Source organism: Oncorhynchus masou, chromosome 1 (assembly GCF_036934945.1).
Source record: "Oncorhynchus masou masou isolate Uvic2021 chromosome 1, UVic_Omas_1.1, whole genome shotgun sequence".
Classification (NCBI taxonomy): domain Eukaryota; kingdom Metazoa; phylum Chordata; class Actinopteri; order Salmoniformes; family Salmonidae; genus Oncorhynchus; species Oncorhynchus masou.
In genome coordinates, this window is record NC_088212.1 from 78,297,066 (window position 1) to 78,322,228 (window position 25,163).

The window sequence follows — 25,163 nt, forward strand, 5'->3', positions numbered from 1 at the left end:
GTTCCGAGCCTGTTTCCCATGTGGCAGAACTCTCTCAGGTGCAGATCTCTAACCCCCTTCTGTGGGTTTAGCCCCGTTCTCTCTGTAGTTGCTGTATGTAAATAGTGTTGTCTGTAAGGGCAGTGTGGGGCCTGGTTCCGAGCCTGTTTCCCACGTGACAGAACTCTCTCAGGTGCAGATCTCTAACCCCCTTCTGTGGGTTTAGCCCCGTTCTCTCTGTAGTTGCTGTATGTAAATGGTGTTGTCTGTAAGGGCAGTGTGGGGCCTGGTTCCGAGCCTGTTTCCCACGTGACAGAACTCTCTCAGGTGCAGATCTCTAACCCCCTTCTGTGGGTTTAGCCCCGTTCTCTCTGTAGTTGCTGTATGTAAATAGTGTTGTCTGTAAGGGCAGTGTGGGGCCTGGTTCCGAGCCTGTTTCCCACGTGACAGAACTCTCTCAGGTGCAGATCTCTAACCCCCTTCTGTGGGTTTAGCCCCGTTCTCTCTGTAGTTGCTGTATGTAAATAGTGTTGTCTGTAAGGGCAGTGTGGGGCCTGGTTCCGAGCCTGTTTCCCACGTGGCAGAACTCTCTCAGGTGCAGATCTCTAACCCCCTTCTGTGGGTTTAGCCCCGTTCTCTCTGTAGTTGCTGTATGTAAATAGTGTTGTCTGTAAGGGCAGTGTGGGGCCTGGTTCCGAGCCTGTTTCCCATGTGGCAGAACTCTCTCAGGTGCAGATCTCTAACCCCCTTCTGTGGGTTTAGCCCCGTTCTCTCTGTAGTTGCTGTATGTAAATAGTGTTGTCTGTAAGGGCAGTGTGGGGCCTGGTTCCGAGCCTGTTTCCCATGTGGCAGAACTCTCTCAGGTGCAGATCTCTAACCCCCTTCTGTGGGTTTAGCCCCCGTTCTCTCTGTAGTTGCTGTATGTAAATAGTGTTGTCTGTAAGGGCAGTGTGGGGCCTGGTTCCGAGCCTGTTTCCCACGTGACAGAACTCTCTCAGGTGCAGATCTCTAACCCCCTTCTGTGGGTTTAGCCCCCGTTCTCTCTGTAGTTGCTGTATGTAAATAGTGTTGTCTGTAAGGGCAGTGTGGGGCCTGGTTCCGAGCCTGTTTCCCACGTGGCAGAAGTCTCTCAGGTGCAGATCTCTAACCCCCTTCTGTGGGTTTAGCCCCCGTTCTCTCTGTAGTTGCTGTATGTAAATAGTGTTGTCTGTAAGGGCAGTGTGGGGCCTGGTTCCGAGCCTGTTTCCCACGTGACAGAACTCTCTCAGGTGCAGATCTCTAACCCCCTTCTGTGGGTTTAGCCCCCGTTCTCTCTGTAGTTGCTGTATGTAAATGGTGTTGTCTGTAAGGGCAGTGTGGGGCCTGGTTCCGAGCCTGTTTCCCATGTGGCAGAACTCTCTCAGGTGCAGAATTCTAACCCCCTTCTGTGGGTTTAGCCCCCGTTCTCTCTGTAGTTGCTGTATGTAAATAGTGTTGTCTGTAAGGGCAGTGTGGGGCCTGGTTCCGAGCCTGTTTCCCACGTGACAGAACTCTCTCAGGTGCAGATCTCTAACCCCCTTCTGTGGGTTTAGCCCCGTTCTCTCTGTAGTTGCTGTATGTAAATAGTGTTGTCTGTAAGGGCAGTGTGGGGCCTGGTTCCGAGCCTGTTTCCCACGTGACAGAACTCTCTCAGGTGCAGATCTCTAACCCCCTTCTGTGGGTTTAGCCCCGTTCTCTCTGTAGTTGCTGTATGTAAATAGTGTTGTCTGTAAGGGCAGTGTGGGGCCTGGTTCCGAGCCTGTTTCCCACGTGACAGAACTCTCTCAGGTGCAGATCTCTAACCCCCTTCTGTGGGTTTAGCCCCCGTTCTCTCTGTAGTTGCTGTATGTAAATAGTGTTGTCTGTAAGGGCAGTGTGGGGCCTGGTTGTGAGCCTGTTTCCCACGTGACAGAACTCTCTCAGGTGCAGATCTCTAACCCCCTTCTTTGGGTTTAGCCCCCGTTCTCTCTGTAGTTGCTGTATGTAAATAGTGTTGTCTGTAAGGGCAGTGTGGGGCCTGGTTCCGAGCCTGTTTCCCACGTGACAGAACTCTCTCAGGTGCAGATCTCTAACCCCCTTCTGTGGGTTTAGCCCCGTTCTCTCTGTAGTTGCTGTATGTAAATAGTGTTGTCTGTAAGGGCAGTGTGGGGCCTGGTTCCGAGCCTGTTTCCCACGTGACAGAACTCTCTCAGGTGCAGATCTCTAACCCCCTTCTGTGGGTTTAGCCCCGTTCTCTCTGTAGTTGCTGTATGTAAATAGTGTTGTCTGTAAGGGCAGTGTGGGGCCTGGTTCCGAGCCTGTTTCCCACGTGACAGAACTCTCTCAGGTGCAGATCTCTAACCCCCTTCTGTGGGTTTAGCCCCGTTCTCTCTGTAGTTGCTGTATGTAAATAGTGTTGTCTGTAAGGGCAGTGTGGGGCCTGGTTCCGAGCCTGTTTCCCACGTGACAGAACTCTCTCAGGTGCAGATCTCTAACCCCCTTCTGTGGGTTTAGCCCCGTTCTCTCTGTAGTTGCTGTATGTAAATAGTGTTGTCTGTAAGGGCAGTGTGAGGCCTGGTTCCGAGCCTGTTTCCCACGTGACAGAACTCTCTCAGGTGCAGATCTCTAACCCCCTTCTGTGGGTTTAGCCCCGTTCTCTCTGTAGTTGCTGTATGTAAATAGTGTTGTCTGTAAGGGCAGTGTGGGGCCTGGTTCCGAGCCTGTTTCCCACGTGACAGAACTCTCTCAGGTGCAGATCTCTAACCCCCTTCTGTGGGTTTAGCCCCGTTCTCTCTGTAGTTGCTGTATGTAAATAGTGTTGTCTGTAAGGGCAGTGTGGGGCCTGGTTCCGAGCCTGTTTCCCACGTGGCAGAACTCTCTCAGGTGCAGATCTCTAACCCCCTTCTGTGGGTTTAGCCCCGTTCTCTCTGTAGTTGCTGTATGTAAATAGTGTTGTCTGTAAGGGCAGTGTGGGGCCTGGTTCCGAGCCTGTTTCCCATGTGGCAGAACTCTCTCAGGTGCAGATCTCTAACCCCCTTCTGTGGGTTTAGCCCCGTTCTCTCTGTAGTTGCTGTATGTAAATAGTGTTGTCTGTAAGGGCAGTGGGGGCCTGGTTCCGAGCCTGTTTCCCATGTGGCAGAACTCTCTCAGGTGCAGATCTCTAACCCCCTTCTGTGGGTTTAGCCCCGTTCTCTCTGTAGTTGCTGTATGTAAATAGTGTTGTCTGTAAGGGCAGTGTGGGGCCTGGTTCCGAGCCTGTTTCCCACGTGACAGAACTCTCTCAGGTGCAGATCTCTAACCCCTTCTGTGGGTTTAGCCCCGTTCTCTCTGTAGTTGCTGTATGTAAATAGTGTTGTCTGTAAGGGCAGTGTGGGGCCTGGTTCCGAGCCTGTTTCCCACGTGACAGAACTCTCTCAGGTGCAGATCTCTAACCCCCTTCTGTGGGTTTAGCCCCGTTCTCTCTGTAGTTGCTGTATGTAAATAGTGTTGTCTGTAAGGGCAGTGTGGGGCCTGGTTCCGAGCCTGTTTCCCACGTGACAGAACTCTCTCAGGTGCAGATCTCTAACCCCCTTCTGTGGGTTTAGCCCCGTTCTCTCTGTAGTTGCTGTATGTAAATAGTGTTGTCTGTAAGGGCAGTGTGGGGCCTGGTTCCGAGCCTGTTTCCCACGTGACAGAACTCTCTCAGGTGCAGATCTCTAACCCCCTTCTGTGGGTTTAGCCCCGTTCTCTCTGTAGTTGCTGTATGTAAATAGTGTTGTCTGTAAGGGCAGTGTGGGGCCTGGTTCCGAGCCTGTTTCCCACGTGACAGAACTCTCTCAGGTGCAGATCTCTAACCCCCTTCTGTGGGTTTAGCCCCGTTCTCTCTGTAGTTGCTGTATGTAAATAGTGTTGTCTGTAAGGGCAGTGTGGGGCCTGGTTCCGAGCCTGTTTCCCATGTGACAGAACTCTCTCAGGTGCAGATCTCTAACCCCCTTCTGTGGGTTTAGCCCCGTTCTCTCTGTAGTTGCTGTATGTAAATAGTGTTGTCTGTAAGGGCAGTGTGGGGCCTGGTTCCGAGCCTGTTTCCCACGTGACAGAACTCTCTCAGGTGCAGATCTCTAACCCCCTTCTGTGGGTTTAGCCCCCGTTCTCTCTGTAGTTGCTGTATGTAAATAGTGTTGTCTGTAAGGGCAGTGTGGGGCCTGGTTCCGAGCCTGTTTCCCACGTGACAGAACTCTCTCAGGTGCAGATCTCTAACCCCCTTCTGTGGTTTTAGCCCCGTTCTCTCTGTAGTTGCTGTATGTAAATAGTGTTGTCTGTAAGGGCAGTGTGGGGCCTGGTTCCGAGCCTGTTTCCCACGTGGCAGAACTCTCTCAGGTGCAGATCTCTAACCCCCTTCTGTGGGTTTAGCCCCCGTTCTCTCTGTAGTTGCTGTATGTAAATAGTGTTGTCTGTAAGGGCAGTGTGGGGCCTGGTTCCGAGCCTGTTTCCCACGTGACAGAACTCTCTCAGGTGCAGATCTCTAACCCCCTTCTGTGGGTTTAGCCCCGTTCTCTCTGTAGTTGCTGTATGTAAATAGTGTTGTCTGTAAGGGCAGTGTGGGGCCTGGTTCCGAGCCTGTTTCCCACGTGACAGAACTCTCTCAGGTGCAGATCTCTAACCCCCTTCTGTGGTTTTAGCCCCGTTCTCTCTGTAGTTGCTGTATGTAAATAGTGTTGTCTGTAAGGGCAGTGTGGGGCCTGGTTCCGAGCCTGTTTCCCACGTGGCAGAACTCTCTCAGGTGCAGATCTCTAACCCCCTTCTGTGGGTTTAGCCCCGTTCTCTCTGTAGTTGCTGTATGTAAATAGTGTTGTCTGTAAGGGCAGTGTGGGGCCTGGTTCCGAGCCTGTTTCCCACGTGACAGAACTCTCTCAGGTGCAGATCTCTAACCCCCTTCTGTGGGTTTAGCCCCGTTCTCTCTGTAGTTGCTGTATGTAAATAGTGTTGTCTGTAAGGGCAGTGTGGGGCCTGGTTCCGAGCCTGTTTCCCACGTGACAGAACTCTCTCAGGTGCAGATCTCTAACCCCTTCTGTGGGTTTAGCCCCGTTCTCTCTGTAGTTGCTGTATGTAAATAGTGTTGTCTGTAAGGGCAGTGTGGGGCCTGGTTCCGAGCCTGTTTCCCACGTGGCAGAACTCTCTCAGGTGCAGATCTCTAACCCCCTTCTGTGGGTTTAGCCCCGTTCTCTCTGTAGTTGCTGTATGTAAATAGTGTTGTCTGTAAGGGCAGTGTGGGGCCTGGTTCCGAGCCTGTTTCCCATGTGGCAGAACTCTCTCAGGTGCAGATCTCTAACCCCTTCTGTGGGTTTAGCCCCGTTCTCTCTGTAGTTGCTGTATGTAAATAGTGTTGTCTGTAAGGGCAGTGTGGGGCCTGGTTCCGAGCCTGTTTCCCACGTGACAGAACTCTCTCAGGTGCAGATCTCTAACCCCCTTCTGTGGGTTTAGCCCCGTTCTCTCTGTAGTTGCTGTATGTAAATAGTGTTGTCTGTAAGGGCAGTGTGGGGCCTGGTTCCGAGCCTGTTTCCCACGTGACAGAACTCTCTCAGGTGCAGATCTCTAACCCCTTCTGTGGGTTTAGCCCCGTTCTCTCTGTAGTTGCTGTATGTAAATAGTGTTGTCTGTAAGGGCAGTGTGGGGCCTGGTTCCGAGCCTGTTTCCCACGTGGCAGAACTCTCTCAGGTGCAGATCTCTAACCCCCTTCTGTGGGTTTAGCCCCGTTCTCTCTGTAGTTGCTGTATGTAAATAGTGTTGTCTGTAAGGGCAGTGTGGGGCCTGGTTCCGAGCCTGTTTCCCACGTGACAGAACTCTCTCAGGTGCAGATCTCTAACCCCCTTCTGTGGGTTTAGCCCCGTTCTCTCTGTAGTTGCTGTATGTAAATAGTGTTGTCTGTAAGGGCAGTGTGGGGCCTGGTTCCGAGCCTGTTTCCCACGTGACAGAACTCTCTCAGGTGCAGATCTCTAACCCCCTTCTGTGGGTTTAGCCCCCGTTCTCTCTGTAGTTGCTGTATGTAAATAGTGTTGTCTGTAAGGGCAGTGTGGGGCCTGGTTCCGAGCCTGTTTCCCACGTGACAGAACTCTCTCAGGTGCAGATCTCTAACCCCCTTCTGTGGGTTTAGCCCCGTTCTCTCTGTAGTTGCTGTATGTAAATAGTGTTGTCTGTAAGGGCAGTGTGGGGCCTGGTTCCGAGCCTGTTTCCCACGTGACAGAACTCTCTCAGGTGCAGATCTCTAACCCCCTTCTGTGGGTTTAGCCCCCGTTCTCTCTGTAGTTGCTGTATGTAAATAGTGTTGTCTGTAAGGGCAGTGTGGGGCCTGGTTCCGAGCCTGTTTCCCATGTGGCAGAACTCTCTCAGGTGCAGAATTCTAACCCCCTTTTTCCTTCTGTGGGTTTAGCCCCTGTTCCCTCTCCATTCCCTCTCACCTAGCATTAGCATAAATGCATTAAAATGTGAATAGGAATTAATTTGGACTTTCCCCTCCATAGGAATGAATGGAAGTTTGTACAGCGTCTCTTCTCTCTCAGACGTCGACAGCGACGGCTCGGTGGCGGGCTCACTCTCTCCTCAACAGTCCATAAATATTCATATTAATACGGCATCACATTTAAAGGTAGCGCTTGGGTAAAGCGTATACAGAATATTATTAGAGATCACGATACGCTTCTCATGAGAAGAACACTTGATGGAGTGCCGTTGTGATCTGTAAAATCCAATCTACAAACAGACACAAAAATAAGTTATTTTCAGAAAGACTTGGAGATTAGGCTGGGTGAATGGCGTCTGTCTAAAGCCATTAGCCTGGTTGGGATTTACACTGCACAGACTTGAGAGAAGGCAGGCAGGCAGGCAGGCAGGCAGGCAGGCAGGCAGGCAAGCAGTCAGGCAGGCAGGCAGGCAGGCAGGCAGGCAGGCAGAGACCTTCTTCTTCCTCTGGGTGCATCCCAAATGACACCCTATTCTCTATATAGTACACTACTTTTGACCAGGGCCCATAGGGAATAGGGTTCCATTTGGGATGCAGGCTCTACTAGAGTAGGTCCACACGGCTGTATCTACATTATACAGCTCAGCAGATAATCACAGCAGATAACTATTATCATCGTCTCAACGCATCACTTCAGTCTCGTCAGTCACAGAATAAAACGTTTTCAGACTTTTCATAGAAAAATCACCATATTCAGATTCCTTCTCAAGGACTGTAGGTCCCTGCCTGTTGTGTTTGGGCCATTGGATGCCATCAAGCATACTGGGGTGCTCAGATGACAACAAAACGTTTAGTTATTCATTCAGTGCATAATTTTTAATGGCAGTCTTTCTTTGTGTCAGATGGTTTACCAGTGTGGCCTGTGGATGTTGTTTTTTTGGCCTTCCTACTCAAGCCTGATTGTTGCATCACTGTGTGAACAGGCTTTATTGTTTTGGTCAGAACTCAGTAGAGCATCAGAGTTGTCTACAGAGCAAGGAGGGGGTCTGTCAAAATATTCCTCAGGCTGTGGGGCCCTCCACCAAATTTATTAGGAAATTTATAGGCACCCAACATATTATTATTATTAGACACACACACACGCACACGCACACACACGCACACGCGCACGCGCACACACACACACACACACACACACACACACACACACACACACACACACACACACACACACACACACACACACACACACACACTCACACACACACACACACACACACACACACACACACACACACACACACACACACACACACACACACACACACACACACACACACACACACACACACACACACACACACAGCCTGCCCGAGGAGTGCTGATCCAGACAGGTCAGCGTGATCAAGGTGAGACATTGTGCTGTTGAGCCCAGTCAGGGAAGTACATTGAAGAGGGAGGCCTGTATAGGTGTGGGTGAGCTGAACGCTGCAGGCAGCCACCCTCTGTGGTTCAGTCAACACTACCGCCTTTAATCTTTGGCACTGCAATCTTTTACTCCACTTGCATTAGTCAATAGACTTTGACTTTGTTCTGGGAGAGAATGCGGGTGTGAGGCTGGAGATGTATGATGTGAAAGAAGAAAAGAAAAGTAACAACAGAATGCACAAATCAATTACTGGGGCAAAGACGCCATGGACAGCTTGACATTATGTCAATATTATTCACATGCTGAGCGATAATAGGCCCAAGCATGTTTTTATGCCAAGTATTGTGATTCAGATATATCTCCATTGACAGAAATATAATAGCCTACAGGGAAGGACTGGATTTTGAAATAAAATGACCACAATGCATTTTGACATTTTCATTAGTCAATGCACAATACTGGCTACTTGAAAAATAAAAAAAGACCTCTGTGCCCTAAGATATGTTAATTCCATGCTTATATAATATAATTTACATCTATATTTAATCATCTGCATTGCAACATGGCTTAAGATAACAGAACAGCAGCATTTAGTATGGCGCAATAGAAGTGCCCATTATAGTGCAGCATCTGCTTGTGTGGTTGTGTTGCATTGGCAGCCATCTTGTTTTTCCAGTCATTCAGAGCTGAGCTGAGGTTATGTTTGTGCATCGGGTCACTCCTGTAGCGGGTTCATCCGGGTCGGCCAGCTCCCCTCTGTGAGCCCTCATCACCAGGCCAGCCAATGACTCTCTCTGCCACTCGCCCACTCTGCCCGCCCATCGTTTGCTCTTCTCCACTCCTTCACAATCCCTATAAACTCTCATAATTGCCGCATTAAACTTTAGTTTATTATTTTTCTCCAGGTGCAGGTGTGCGGATGATATGAGCCTCAGGTTGCATTTACATACAAATTGAAGGTTTTTATTAATCAGGCGGGCAACAGGAATCAAACGGCAACACTCCATCAGCCCTTTAAATACATTTGGTGACATTTTTACCGAGCATTAGCATGATAGGGCAAGCGGAGTATAATGTACCAATGATTGCTTTTCCATTGAAAGCACAAACGGTTTCATTTTTCCTGTCATCTCAAATAAGTGTTAAAGAGGGTTTGGAGGCTATTGTGCGAGCGCCGTATGCTGGGGACTTGGGACCGCTGATGGCCATATTAAATAACCATTAGCGCCTGAGCTTAGATCATTGTGGCATCCGCCTCCCTCCTCTCTGAATTTATACTGGGATTCCAAATGAAGGCAAGCTGTGCCCTGCTCTTTCATAAAGTGCTCCAACCCTCTCCATTTTTCCTCAAACAAAATGCATTACAACGGTAATTTTGTGACTGTTAAGATAACTAGCGTTAACAAGCACTTAATTAAATTGTACAATAAATAGCCGTCTGCAGCCTTATCTCTCCTCCAGAGCGGCGGCGGTAGGAGGCTCCAATGCTCAGACCGGCTGTTCCCCAGCTCGTTTGCAGATTAATTGCTTTTCTGTCTGGCGAAAGCTGCCTCTTCTGCAGCCAGATTGTAAATAGCCAGATAGGGAGTTTATCAATCAGGAGCTCTACCTCACTGATCTCCTCATCCACACACTGCCTGCCTGCATATCTGTCTGCATAGGCCTCTCACTCATCACACACAGAAACACAACACAGGCTGCCATTACCACAGAGCAGTGATTAGTAGAGAGCACTGTTTTGTTTGTGTGTTCCTGCATTTGTGCATTAGCTTATATGAGTGTTTTCTTTACATGTTTGTCCATGGAAGTACCTAACAGTTTGTACGTTCCTGAATGTTTTCATAACCTGTATTCGGCACTGCATTTATGTCTTGTCTGTATAGGTAGAACTACGTATTTATACATTTTTATGGGTTGGACATTTGTATTTCATTTAAGTGTGTACTGGGTGTGTACAAATGGGCCTAGAGTGTATCACAGGGGTTAATCAAACACAAGCTGAACGTAAACCCAGCCGGGGCCCTGTGAGACATGAGAGAAGTGACTGGTACTATTTACTGTAATAAAAGTTAACAGCGGTCAGTCAAACCCCTCAGGATCACATTACTCCTAAGACATGTGGCTGCATAGAGCTACCTACCTCCTCCTAGGGTGTGTCCCAAATGGCACCCTATTCCTTTTATAGTGCACTACTTTTGACCAGGGCCCATTGGGCTGGAATCAAAAGTAGTTCACTATTCAGGGAAAAATGTGCCATTTGGAATGCAGGCGTCCTTCTAGCTGCTTTATGGACTTTGTCCTCAGAGAGCAACCTGTGTGAAGTTGAACTCGTTGTTTTCAGAAGGGAGAAAAGAAAACAGGTAAAAGCAAACTTCCCTGGATCAGCTGCCCCCTGAAGCTGTCCTTTGCCTGTGTCCCACCCTTAACCCTTCAGGTGATAAATCTGCCCTGAGTTACTGTGTGTGTGTGGGTGGGGGGGTGGGGGGGGGGGGGGTCTGGGGGAAGACCCCCATGCAGAACGACCCCTGTCTGTACCACACAACACCCCTTGTTAGTGTCATTAACACAGTCATATTTCATGTGAACACATGTTCACCTACATTTTGCAGTGATTTAGTGAGTCAACATTTATATACTATCTACTTTTTATTAGATGTCGATGCAACATTGATATATAGAAATAATGAAAACAAGCTGTTAGTGTATCTGTCTCAGGATTGTAATAGTTAGTTAACCTAGTTATTTTCCTTTATAGGTTCTTTCTTAGGATCCTTGGCCACACCAAAACAGACAGCGAGTCAGAGGTAAGTACAAAATATACACCTATCACTCTGGCATATCTGCAGTAAGTTCTAGAAAGCTGGAATGCGTACCCCCTGAAATCAGTCCTTTCAAAGAGAGTCACAGTGCTCCATGCTAGAGAACTTGACTCTGTAAAATAAACATTCATTTGCCAGGCAGGTTTAAACAAACACATTCTTGCTCTTGTCACATAGATTTCCCATGACACCGCCACAGTCACTTTGTTTTAGTGTTGAATGAGTATGGGAAATTGAAAATGATATTTGTGGAGCTGCTGTGTATGAGTGGCCCCAAGGCCCATGAGGGCCCCTCAGTTCAGTAGCTGCAACCTTTACATTGTGAGAAAGGGGTGTCAGATTCGTTAGTGGCTAGCCTAATGCTATAGCTGTTGGCTAATGCTTGTGGCTATCCTAATGTTATAGCTGTTGGATAATGCTAGTGGCTAGGCTAATGATTAGGCTAAAGATAAGTCTAGGGCTAAAGCTAAGGGCTAACCTCCAGGGGTACCCTCCTGGGTCAATGGGTGGACAGGACAGGTCTGGTGGTCTATGGGGCCTGTGGGCTGTCTGGCAGGGAGATCAGAGAGTAGCACCATCCTCCAGAAATGCTACAATTATCCGAGTCACTCTGTCTGGAATGATTTATAATGTGGGAACATTAAGTGAGCGAGCGAGGCGGCTGGCTGAGGAGGCTGGGGGAGGGAGGTCAAGGATGGCTCTGTCAGTTCCAAGCCTGGAAGCTTCACAGAGGGGGGAGAATAACAGAGGGACAGCCCTGGGAGCCCTGATCAGAGGGAGCGGGAGTCCTTCGCCCTGCCTGTCGTAAATCAGCAGCCCTACAGGACCCCAGACACCCCGCCATCGGCCCCCAGCACACGCGCCTCTTCTCCTCTCTTCCACATTCTCCTAGCATCCACAAGGAGTTGTGCTCTGGACCGTGTTTAGTGGGTGGCAAACATTTTCAAACACAGTGAAACAGGGACAGAGATTTTTGCTATCTGTTGCAAAACGTTTTGCACTACTGAATACAAACCTGCTCTTTGGAACCTTGCTTTTTGGGGAGTTTCTCTCTGTTGATATCTTCTTTCCAGATAGATGGCCATGTATCTGTTCTCTCAGTGAATGAATAGCTGTGATACTGTTGCCTCTGATTATTTTCAGAGACAATAAAGCTAAACTCATCCTTTCTCATCGTTACCCTGTGTTGTGACAGTAAGAACGGATAGAATCAATACCAATATCAATAGCAGCTAAGTGGGTCAACAGGGAAAGACAACTCATATTTTAAGGAGCTCAGGGAACACTGGAGATTCTGGAAATAGATTAAACTGGAAAACAAAAGAACTTTGAAGCAGTTGTAACAAAAAGTTATTTTTCTACTCTGTTATTGTCCCAAGAAGATTAAGTTGTGAATGGCTCTTATGAAAGTCATTGCTCACACACACACACACACACACACACACACACACACACACACACACACACACACACACACACACACACACACACACACACACACACACACACACACACACACCTCCCCGGTCCCCGTCCGCCTGCATCCTGCATTGGTGTATGATTTGTGTGTTCATGTTCCTGTATACCCCGGCCTCCACCGACGGTAATTCAACACAGAGTATATTTTACATAAATCATTTGCTGCTCATTGATTTCCAATGCAGGAGAGAAATATTCTGGTCCTTACCTCTGGGGGCTGGGGATGTATCAGGTGCTCAGTTTGCGGTGAAAGTTGTGACAGGCAGAGAACCATATCTCGCTATCACATGTCCCGGCCCTTATTTATGGCTGTTCAGGGGCCCACTCATCAGGGCCACAGGTGTCATTAAGGAACAGCCAGGAGGTAGCACAGGGAACTGGAGACCATTCAGGGGCCATGGAGCTCACTGCTGGCCCTCAGCTTCCAGCCCCCAGCCTGAACCTGCCCTGGCCTGCTTCACTCAGTCCTTAGACCTAACCCCCCCATGTGTGGCTCGTGGATACAGGGACAATAATGCCCACTAGATATGTTCTAGAGGTCAAATGTCAGTGATTAGAAGTTAGAATCAGTGGCTCTTTGCCTATTTTTCACCCTCCACTTCCGGAAGTCTAGTGGCCACTAGTGAAGGAGTGTCTCCTCTAGCCTGTTCTGTCATCAGGTAACATGTTGTTGTCCATTTTGTATTGGTGGCACCTCCTGATGGATCAGTGATCAGACTGTGGATTGGGGTTTTGGGTGTTTGTTGGCACCTCAGAGGAGAAGAGCAGGACTTGATGAGTCCTAATTGGCCTCATTAGCTGCCCTTTTAACACTATCTGATGGAGTGACTTTATCACACTTAGACCTGGTTAATGCTGTGTGTGTTGTTGAATAGAAGTGTTATCTGTACTCACCCTAGGTGTGGCAGTGGTTCCCTGATCAATAGGGATAAAGCCCACTGGAGAGGGGATCACTCTCACACCATTCATAATGCTCTTCTGTTCTTCATTCACACTTCACAAACAACGTTACTCACTCATCTTATTCTCACCTGTTTTAAACACAGTCGACTATTAGTCTGACCAGGGTACTAATAATATAGAATTAGGCAGAATATAATAAAAGGTTTCCACTTGACAACACTCCAAGACCCCTGACTACGAGGACCTCAGTATAAAGACTGTAAGGGTATTGACATGTTGTTAGCACCATTAGCATGTAGGCAGACACTGGTTACGTCCCAAATGACACCCTATTCCCTATATAGTGCACTACTTTCTGGTCAAAAGTAGTGCACTATATGGGGAATAGAATGATATTTGGGACACAACAATTGACACTGATACCATTCCCATAATGCATTGCCATCCTTGTTCCGTGGCATCTGAGTGACAGACGTTGAGACGCCTCCGGCACGGCAGTGACAATTGGTGAGGACGTGGCAGGGATCCGTGGAATTTGCCTCTGACGCTCGTTGACGGCTCTCGGAGGGCTAGGGTGTCACTCCACTGATGAAACCTCCACTAAGAGCTTTTCATTTTAAACCCTGAGTCTCCCGTCTCCCCTAAGTAACTGGATCCCTCTCGCATCGCTACACTCCTAAATATACATGTTTGTATTTACAGAGAGACTCACCGAGGGAGTTCCCTGGTGACTTCATCAGGAGGATATGATGGATCTTAACTAATGGGATAGCCTGTGTGTGTGTCTGAGTCTGTGTGCATAGTCAGGAACCCTTTGCGTTGGTGTAAATTAGTGTCCTTTATTGGGATCTTGTCTTGGTAGTGATCACAGTGATATGATACCTCTGTGTTGCTGCCCCAGAGAGGCTATCTTAAGACGCCACATGGTGTTCTGGTATCCACTGCCCCCCCCCCCCGGGCTCGGAGGGCTGGGACTGGGCCAGGGCAGGCAGTGGGATGGGATGAGAGGGACGCCTGTGGCCCAGGGTTACCCTAACCACCCTCCTACCCCCTCCTCTCTACTCCTACCTCCTCTCTTTGGATGGCATAGGCCCTGTAACAGAACTAGATAAGCAGTCCTCAAACTTGGCCATGAAACTGCAGCTCCAGTGATACTACAATATTTCACTTCGATGTGCCCTTGAGCAAGCCACTTAACCCTAATTGCTCCAGGGTCAGCTGTTGATAATGGCAGACCCTGGCTGTGACCCCACTCTCCGAGGGTGTCTCAGGGAGAGTTGGGATATGCAAAAATAGATTTCCAATTCACACTTGTGTATAATACATACTTTTACTTGTGTGAAATAGGATAAATATGAGCACCCAACAAATTATAAAATTATTAATGTCAGGATGACTGGCATGTGTGATGGTAGCATGCACACACATGCACTGTGAATGACAGACTGTTTTTCTCTTCTCCAAGGCCGGGTGCTGGGCTGCACGGAGCTGGGGGGATAAGCTAAGCGGGCTGCTGCTCTGCTCTGAGGCTGTGTCTGTGTGTGTGTGTGGGAGGGGGGGGCGGATCCTGGCAGCTCCTGGGGTTGTGGCAGATGGTTGAGGGCCAGGCAGAGCCTCCTGGCCGGGCCTGTCTTTGACCTGCATCAGGGGGAGGAGGAGGAGATCTGCTGGGAGACCATGCCCTGACTTTTCCTTCCATCTCCCATCTCCTCCCCCAGCAGCACCGGGCTGGCTGCCTAGCTCCCTCCTCCCTCCCACAGGTTATCCCTCAGATAGGGCCACCAGGAAATGACTGGCTCTCTGATGGTGCATGTACAATAACTTCAGAAAGTATTCACACCCTTTGACTTTTTCCACATGTTGTTGTGTTACAGCCTGAATTTAAAATGGATTACATTGAGTTGTTGTGTCACTGGCCTACACACAATACCCATAATGTCGTAGTGGAATTATGTTTTTAGAAATGTTTACAAATTAATACAAAAATGAAATCCGAAATGTCTTGAGTCAATAAGTATTCAACCCCTTTGTTAGTACAAGCCTAAATAAGTTCAGGAGTAAAAATTTGCTTAACAAGTCACATAATAAGTTGCATGAACTCACTCTGTGTGCAATAATAGTGTTTAACATAATTGTTTAACGGCTACCTTATCTCTGTACCTCACACATACAATTATCTGTAAGTTTCCTCAGTCGAGCAGTGAATTACAAACACAGATTCAACCACAAGACCAGGGATGTTTTCCAAGGCCTCGCTAACAAGGGCACTAAATAAATCACACATTGAATATCACTTTGAGCATGGTGAAGTTATTAATTACACTGCGTATCAATACACCCAGTCACTACAATGATATAGGCGTCCTTCCTAACTCAGTTGCAGGAGAGGAAAGAAACCGCTCAGGGATTTCACCATGAGGCCAATGGTAACATTAAAACAGTTCAAGAGATTAATGGCTGTGATGGGAGAAAACTGAGGATGGATCAACATTGCAGTTTCTCCACAATACCAACCTAAGTGAAAAGAAGGAAGCCTGTACAGAATAAAAAATATTCCAAAACATGCATCCTGTTTGTAATAAGGCACTAAAGTAAAACTGCAAAAAATGTGGCAAAGATATTAACTTCATGTCCTGAATACAAAGCGCTGTTTGGGGAAAATCCAACACAACACATCACTGAGTACCGCTCTTCTTCTTTTCAAGCATGGTGGTGGCTGCATCATGTTATGTGAATGCTTGTTATTAGCAAAGACTACAGCTAAGCACATGAGAAATCCTAGAGGAAAACTTGGTTCAGTCAGCTTTCCAACAGATGCTGGGAGACAAATTCACCTTTCAGCAAGACAATAACCTTAAACACAAGGCCAAATATACACTGGAGTGGCTTACTAAGATGACATTTAGTGTTCCAGAGTCACCTAGTTACAGTTTTGACTTAAATTGGTTTGAAAATCTATGGCAAGACTTCAAAATGGCTGTCTAGCAATGATCAGCAATCAACTTGACAGAGGTTGAGATAAAAAAAAGGCAAATATTGTACAATCCAGGTGGATCTAAAGCTCTTAGAGACTCTCAGAAAGACTCACAGCTCTTAGAGACTTACTCAAAAAGACTCACAGCTCTTAGCGACGTACTCAGAAAGACTCACAGCTCTTAGAGACTCTCAGAAAGACTCACAGCTCTTAGAGACTTACTCATAAAGACTCACAGCTCTTAGAGACTTACTCAGAAAGACTCACAGCTCTTAGAGACTTACTCAGAAAGACTCACAGCTCTTAGAGACGTACTCAGAAAGACTCACAGCTATTAGAGACTTACTCAGAAAGACTCACAGCTCTTAGAGATGTACTCAGAAAGACTCACAGCTCTTAGAGACTTACTCAGAAAGACTCACAGCCCTTAGAGACGTACTCAGAAAGACACACAGCTCTTAGAGACTTACTCAGAAAGACTCACAGCTCTTAGAGACGTACTCAGAAAGACACACAGCTCTTAGAGACTTACTCAGAAAGACACACAGCTCTTAGAGACTTACTCAGAAAGACTCACAGCTCTTAGAGACGTACTCAGAAAGACACACAGCTCTTAGAGACTTACTCAGAAAGACACACAGCTCTTAGAACTTACTCAGAAAGACTCACAGCTCTTATAGACGTACACAGAAAGACTCACAGCCCTTAGAGACGTACTCAGAAAGACTCACAGCTCTTAGAGACTTACTCAGAAAGACACACAGCTCTTAGAGACTTACTCAGAAAGACTCACAGCTCTTAGAGACGTACTCAGAAAGACACACAGCTCTTAGAGTCTTACTCAGAAAGACTCACAGCTCTTAGACTTACTCAGAAAGACTCACAGCTCTTAGAGACGTACTCAGAAAGACTCACAGCTATTAGAGACTTACTCAGAAAGACTCACAGCTCTTAGAGATGTACTCAGAAAGACTCACAGCTCTCAGAGACTTACTCAGAAAGACTCACAGCCCTTAGAGACGTACTCAGAAAGACACACAGCTCTTAGAGACTTACTCAGAAAGACTCACAGCTCTTAGAGACGTACTCAGAAAGACTCACAGCTCTTAGAGACGTACTCAGAAAGACACACAGCTCTTAGAGACTTACTCAGAAAGACACACAGCTCTTAGAACTTACTCAGAAAGACTCACAGCTCTTATAGACGTACACAGAAATACTCACAGCCCTTAGAGACGTACTCAGAAAGACTCACAGCTATTAGAGACTTACTCAGAAAGACTCACAGCTCTTAGAGATGTACTCAGAAAGACTCACAGCTCTCAGAGACTTACTCAGAAAGACTCACAGCCCTTAGAGACGTACTCAGAAAGACACACAGCTCTTAGAGACTTACTCAGAAAGACACACAGCTCTTAGAGAATTACTCAGAAAGACTCACAGCTCTTAGAGACGTACTCAGAAAGACACACAGCTCTTAGAGACTTACTCAGAAAGACACACAGCTCTTAGAACTTACTCAGAAAGACTCACAGCTCTTATAGACGTACACAGAAATACTCACAGCCCTTAGAGACGTACTCAGAAAGACTCACAGCTCTTAGAGACTTACTCAGAAAGACACACAGCTCTTAGAGACTTACTCAGAAAGACTCACAGCTCTTAGAGACGTACTCAGAAAGACACACAGCTCTTAGAGACTTACTCAGAAAGACACACAGCTCTTAGAGACTTACTCAGAAAGACTCACAGCTCTTAGAGACATACTCAGAAAGACTCACAGCCCTTAGAGACGTACTCAGAAAGACTCACAGCCCTTAGAGACGTACTCAGAAAGACTCACAGCCCTTAGAGACGTACTCAGAAAGACACACAGCTCTTAGAGACGTACTCAGAAAGACTCGCAGCTCTTAGAGACGTACTCAGAAAGACACACAGCTCTTAGAGACTTACTCAGAAAGACTCACAGCTCTTAGAGACTTACTCAGAAAGACTCACAGCTCTTAGAGACTTTCTCAGAAAGACTCACAGCTCTTAGAGACTTACTCAGAAAGACACACAGCTCTTAGAGACTTACTCAGAAAGACACACAGCTCTTAGAGACTTACTCAGAAAGACTCACAGCTCTTAGAAATGTACTCAGAAAGACACACAGCTCTTAGAGACTTACTCAGAAAGACACACAGCTCTTAGTAACTTACTCAGAAAGACACACAGCTCTTAGAGACTTACTCAGAAAGACTCACAGCTCTTAGAGACGTACTCAGAAAGACTCACAGCTCTTAGAGACTTACTCAGAAAGACTCACAGCTCTTAGAGACTTACTCAGAAAGACTCACAGCTCTTAGAGACGTACTCAGAAAGACTCACAGCTATAATCGCTGCCAAATATGATCATAACTTGTATGGACTCAGAGGTGTAAATACTTATGTATATGAGATATTTCTGTGTTTCATTTTCCATAAATGTGATAACATTTCTAAAAATGTGTTTTCACTTTGTCATTATGGGGTATTGTGTGTAGATGGGTGAGAGAAAAACAATATATATTTAATCTATTTTAAATTCATGCTGGAACACAACATCATTTGGAATAATTCAAAGGGTATGAATCCTTTCTGAAGGCACCGTACATGTCCACCTGTAGTGGATGTTGTTCAAGGATTTCTAATGCTACAGGGTTTATTAAACATTACTGTCATTACCTCTACTGTAAATTCTAGTATGGACAGACGTTTGTGACCAGCCCACAGTCTGTTGGTGAGAGAGTAGCATCACATTAGATTCAGGTCTCAGAATAGAGGAACAGTTTCAACCTCCTGTCTGCACCTGTCTGGGTGAAAGACCCCTCCTCCTCACTGAAGTGTGATGCGGCATTAGGCATTAGGCCTGGCTGAGATAGAGAGACAGAGGGAGAGGAAAAAGGAGGTAGTTGTAAAGTGAGGAGCGTAGCGTGTCCTGGAGGACTAAGCTGTCCCTCTGGCTCTGGGGAGGGAGGGAGACTCAGTGTTTTTATTCCATCTCTTCTAATTTCCAGAAACAGCAGAGGCACCTCAGATGCCGCTGCGGTGGAAAAGAGGTGTGTGTGTGTGTGTGTGTGTGTGTGTGTGTGTGTCAGGGCTCAGGCCTGCCCATGTCCTCTGGGAATAGGGGAAGAAAAGAGAGAAAGGACATTGACCTTGCATTATTTATATTTAGTGGTATTGGCTGAGGCAGCCGCCGCTTCCCATTGTGTCTTCATAATGAGGAGTAGGACTGGACAGGAGGGAGGGAGGGAGGGAGAAACATCACTGAGAGGAGAAGAGGGGAGGAGGAGGGGAGGATGGTCAGTATGTTTGTCTCGTTACTGAGGTTGGGGGTCCAAGCTGTTAAATGAACAAGGAGAGAGGAGGGATGCCCCAAGGGGGGTATGTGTTGAACGGGTACAACACACATACATGCACACACACACTTGTACACGTGCACACAAACACGCATGCACGCTCGCAGACACTCCCTCCCTCCCTCCCTCATATGTTCTGTCTGGTGAGAGAGCGGGGCCTGCCCTGTTAAGGTGTTAACAGTCTGAGTGAATAGGAGGGAAGGATAGGTCATGCAGGGTCAGCTATCATTTCCTGAGCTCCACGTCAATGTTCTTATGGTAGCCGGAGGACAGGGGAGGGATGGAGCGAGGGAGAAGAAGGAGAGGAAGGAGAGGAAGAGAGGGAGCACATTAAAGCATGGTTCAGTCAACCAGTTAGTGGTAGAGGAGTTGTACTCTCTCTTAACTTTGTCCAACTGCCAATGTCAGGTGACATGCAGTGTGGAATGTGTTTCATGATACATTATCCCTCTCACAAACGCACCTTGGCTCTATTTAAACCTCCTCCTTCTCACACACACATAGACATACTCCTCAAAACAGGGCTTATATATGGGGGCTCAAATCCACCTACTTCAGTCAGTCCTCTGTAACAGATATGGCCTGTGTCATTAAAACTCAGCATTATGCCACTGAGCTCCTCCCCTTTACCTTTGACCCCCTCCAGTGCATGTTTGGCTCATCCACTGTCAGTTTCTCATTTAATTACATATACTTGACATACACAGTCTCACCCCATCATTACCCTGGCTGTCTGTCTTACCCCCCCCCCACATCAGATCCTTTTCCCTGTTCCACCCCACTGCTGAGAGTTGTGTGTGTGTGCGAGAGAGAGAGGCTCCTCATGCACCCCTCTCTCTCTCTGTATGCCTGGGATGTGGAGATTTGTATGGCATGTTAGTCACACTCAGTGTTATCAGAATCTCTGTGATGAGCATAAGCATAGCCTGAGGGGAGTGTCACAGATGGTCCAGTGTCAGGCTCTCAATAAAGGCCCTCGTTCCCTTCCCTCTGTGCCCCCTTGTACCCTCCTGATCTGGCAGTGCCAAGGTGCCACCTCTCACCCGGGTATGACTGATCCTGTACCCTGCGACCCACGTCAGACCCCTTTTTAACCAGCCCACCAAATGTGGCAATCGATGCTTCCCAGAGCCCCCTTCCCTTCTAATCCTATTATCCCTTCCCTTCAACAACCTGGAAGGGACAAGGGGCGGGATCCCAAATGTCAGCAGCCAAGAGAGCCGTGCCGAGCCTGCTTCTATCGCTGTGAAAGCGGGCTTAGCCTGGGCACAATAGGTGTGTAATTTCAGGTTTTTGTTAAGCCAAAATCCAATCATATACATGACTGCTAGATCACAGAGAGACACAACAAGGAGAGGATAGTGGAGGTGGGGGGTGGTGGCTCTACCTCACACAATCTCCACGCAACTGAGACACCTCTGATGCCTTGATGCCAGCCCACTAACTGCTCACTCTTGACGATGAGATTAAGGAGAGGAGCACAGCTCTCCCAGAATCTCCACGAACAGGGATGAGCAGGCTGACACCTGACTCTCACTCTCCTCCTCTCCTTCTTCCCTTTCCTCCTCTCTTCCTCTCTCCTAACCTGCCAGATGCTTGCTCAGATTCCAGATTCCACTGGTCTTTATAACTAACGCTCTCTGCTGCTTTTCCACTTCCATTTAGCTCCACACCAGGATGGGCACCAGTGTTTCATGTTCATGTAGCTCTCCTAGTGTCATTGTGTTTCCATCAGGAGAGACACTAAAGACTTGGGGCAGGCAGAATCAATGACCTCTGCATCATTCAAGACTGTTGCTTTGTGAGGCCAGTGCAGTCAAAGGCCAGTGCAGTCAAAAATTACCTGTGTTTTGTATATATTTCCACACTGTGAGATCAGAATAATACTGGAAAATTGTGAAAATTATGATAATGCCCTTTTAGTGTAAGAGCTGTATCGAAAAGACCGCCTAAAACTGTTGTCTGTTTTGGTGGGATGGAGTTTTGGTCAGCCTGGTTATATCACCAGGCAGTAAATTATTTAATAGAGTAATAAGAAAGAGAACTCCAAACCTCTCTGCCAATAACAGACAGCTTCCGTTTTCCCACTTAGGCCACTCCCAGACAGTCCTAGCTAAATTCTTGCTTGAGAAGTTGTTCTTGATAAGAAGCTATTAATATTTCTGTTTCTTTTTGACCATTTGGCTTGAAAGTAAGGTGCAGTAAGATACCAGAAATAATTTATATTGAGAAAAAAACAGCTGTACTGGGCCTTTAAAGTTCCCAGTTAGCCGTTGTTATGTAAATGCAGATGAACAAGTACTGAGGGCCTGGGCTTGGCACCAAGTTAGAGCATGTCTGCCGGAGCCACGGCCCAGTGGGGCACGAGTGCCGGTCATGGTAAAACACTGGGGTAAATCCTCTGTACAAATACATCATTCCTGTAGACTCACTAGAAGCCCACAGACCAGAGGTACAAAGTAGAATCAATGAGTTAGCCAGCTAACTTTGATAATCAAACGGAAATAACTACAGATTTTCTGGTATATTAAAATATCTAAACTTGGTTATGTGCTTTTGTTTGTTAAATCAATTGGACCATGCCCATTTGAAGTTATATCAGAATATTTAGGTTAGTTAGCTGGCTAACTCCTTGATCCAGATTCGTAGTATAACCCACAAGAAGTACCATAGAAACACATGTAAACAAACTAGACTAATCTGGTCAGGGCCCTCCATGGGGGCCACAGGCCACGGGCCCCGCTGGATACACACACAGCTACTGTACATGTTCCTGTTCCAAGACAGACAAGCAGCTTTGTGTCTGCATGCTCATCACTCTAATTACCCAACCATTATGCCAAATCAATTCCAAATGAAAGGGCATGGTTTTATTCATTTCACTGTGCTCATCTCATAAATGCTTTCATAAGCACTTGAAAAGAAGAGTAATGTAAAGTCTACAGTCTTCTCCTGAGACCCCCCCCCCTCTCCCTCTCTGCAAGTTGAGTACAATTGAAGATTTTGCAGTATAGTTCATCTGTTTTGTTTTGCCTCTTGTTTTTGCCTATGATAAATGAAATGAATACACACGTTTATTTGAAATGCTGACATGAATACAGCATGACTCCTAGGCAGATTAAAAGTACAGAAAAAAGAGGAATCCAGTAATCATCACTAAGACCACACAAATCCAGGACATGTGAAAATAAATGTTTAACTGCTGAAGTGTATTGGTCTCGGTACTGAGTGTGTGTTAGGAGCAGTTTGAATGAATGGTCTGTACTTGACCTTGTTCCTCCATAATGTAGTCTGATGCTGCTTCCTTTGAAGGAGGTTTATAAGAAAATAACACCTTGTGCACCCTATTTATTTTACGATGTCTTACCTAACGAATCCCTGCTAATCCATGTACTGGATATACTATGCTGTTGGCACACTTTATTAGGATTATTTCCATGACCATAATTATTATTCATGTTAGGCAATGAATGTTTGGGTTACCTCTGCTCTGACGGCTTCATTAGCGTGGTCTTAAGGCAGTTATGAACAGATGATAAAGCTAGTTGAAGAGAGTTTAGCAGCCGAGCGATATTTATTATTGATAAAGGTGGTTGTTTCCCACCGCGTGGCAGAGGCTCTCTCTCCCTGGTAACCCTGACAGAACCCAGCACGGAGACTTACAACTTCCCAATGGGTTTTAAAGTGTTAATCATCAAAGACACTGGGTTTGTGTCCTGCATAATGGGCCTTAAAGGGGATTGGGATGAACACTGCTTGGTTGGGGGTTTATCTAATAAACTCATGTCATGTGACCCCAACAAGAAGCCCTTCCATTGGCTCCCTGGCTAAAATAATATGTCACTCTGTTCTTGGCAAATGGGCCTAATACTTTGTGTAAAGTCAAACAAGCTGAGTATCACATAGAACAAGATACTCTGGCCCTGTCCTTAGAAAGGGCCAGGGATTGGCTTCGCTCCCATTGTCTTATGAGGGTTGGTTTTCAGAGTGCTGTCCTCAATAGACTGACTGTGCTTTTGACTTCAGGCTGTAGTATTTTAACTGAATATTCATGTGAGGCAGAGAGCTATCAAATGCAATTATGCATCCGTATAAACAAAGCGTATTGTCTTTCTAAAGCCCCTTGAAATCGCTGCTCGGTCCTAGTGCTATTTCAAATGTCTCGGACCAAAACAAGGAAAAGTTAAACAAATGCAAGATAAACAGTCCAAACCTACTGTATCACTTAGGACACATATTTGTGGCCATTTCTTATTCATCGTAAAAAAGGTTCTGCTCTTGAAACATTTAAGACAAGGCAAAACCAAATCTAGATTCTGGAGACTCAAAAGACTGCAGGTTCCAGTAATAGGATGATAATATCATGGTGAGGTTTTTAAACTTAGATTCAATTAAACCCAATCACACAGACAAACCACACATTGGATGATTTTTCTTAGTCATAGGACAAAGGAAACCTATAAACCTAAACTACAGTACAGTTTCTGACCTATCTCTATCCTGATGTGTTCATTGTCAATGGATGCTAATATCTTTTTTGTGACTGCATTTTCCTCTGATTGCAAAATACTGCGTTCCCAAAGGTAAATGTAATATAATGTACTGTGTGGATAGGGAAGAAGCACGGCATACCTATCAGATGAGCAGGGAGGGAGGGAAGCCACTCAGCACTTGCCTTCAGCCACCAACCACCAACCACCAGCCACCAGCCACCAGCCTCCAGCCTCCAGCCTCCAGCCTCCAGCCTCCAACCACTAGTCTCCAGCCCCAGTTTCCAGCCTTCAACCACCAGCCTCCATCCTCCAGCCACCAGCAACCAGCAACCAGCCTACAGACTCCAGCCACCAGCCTCCAGCCACCAGCCCCAGCTTCCAGGCTTCAACCACCAGCCTCCAGCTCCAGCCACCAGCCCCCAGCTTCCAACCACCAACCTCCAGCCCCAGCCTCCAGCCTCCAGACTCTACTCTACCCCGTTTCATTTGAGCTCTTGATCTGAGGAAGATGAGAGTGAGGAACGGATAGAGATGAGGGATTTGGCAATGTGTAATTGTAAATGATTACCATCTTTACGCTGTCAGACTGTCTCTCTCTGTCTCTGGTCTCTCTCTCACTCTGGCCCTTCTTTCACTTGCGCTCTCTTATTCTCTCTCTCTCTTGCTCACATCAGCAGCAGCCGGATGTAATTCTTTCATGGTTTCTAGGGCCAAAAAGAGTCTAATTCTACCAAATGGTGCAGGAGAGTGAAAAAAGCCACCCACTATAGATCTTTCCATCCAGAAGAAATGAAATATTAAACGTGTTCATTATACCCTCAATTTGCAGTTATTTCTCAACACACAGCCATTTTCCCATTTCCCTGCTCTCTTATTGGCACGGTGCTCAGGGCCAGAGGAGTAGAAATCTCTCTTTTATTATTTAAATCCATGCATGGGGGCTGAGTCAGGCGAATCATCATCTCAGGCCTGGCTAGCCAACTGCCTCCCTAATTCTGATTGGCAGCTTGATACACACTCAACGGATGGAGAGGGAGATAATGCGAGTGACAAAGAAAAATATCTCCTCCCTGTTATGTTTTTATTGCGAATGGGAAATGGGAAGTCCACACACAATAAAAGTAGCCTCTGTAATTGGATATGGCAATGGGCTGTGTCCCCGACTCTGTAGGGTTGTCAGAGCTCCCATGTAAATTTCTTTGACATGTTTTTGTCTGGCTAAAACTTTAATGTCGTGGGTGTGACCAATCAGATGCAAATGTTGTTTTCAT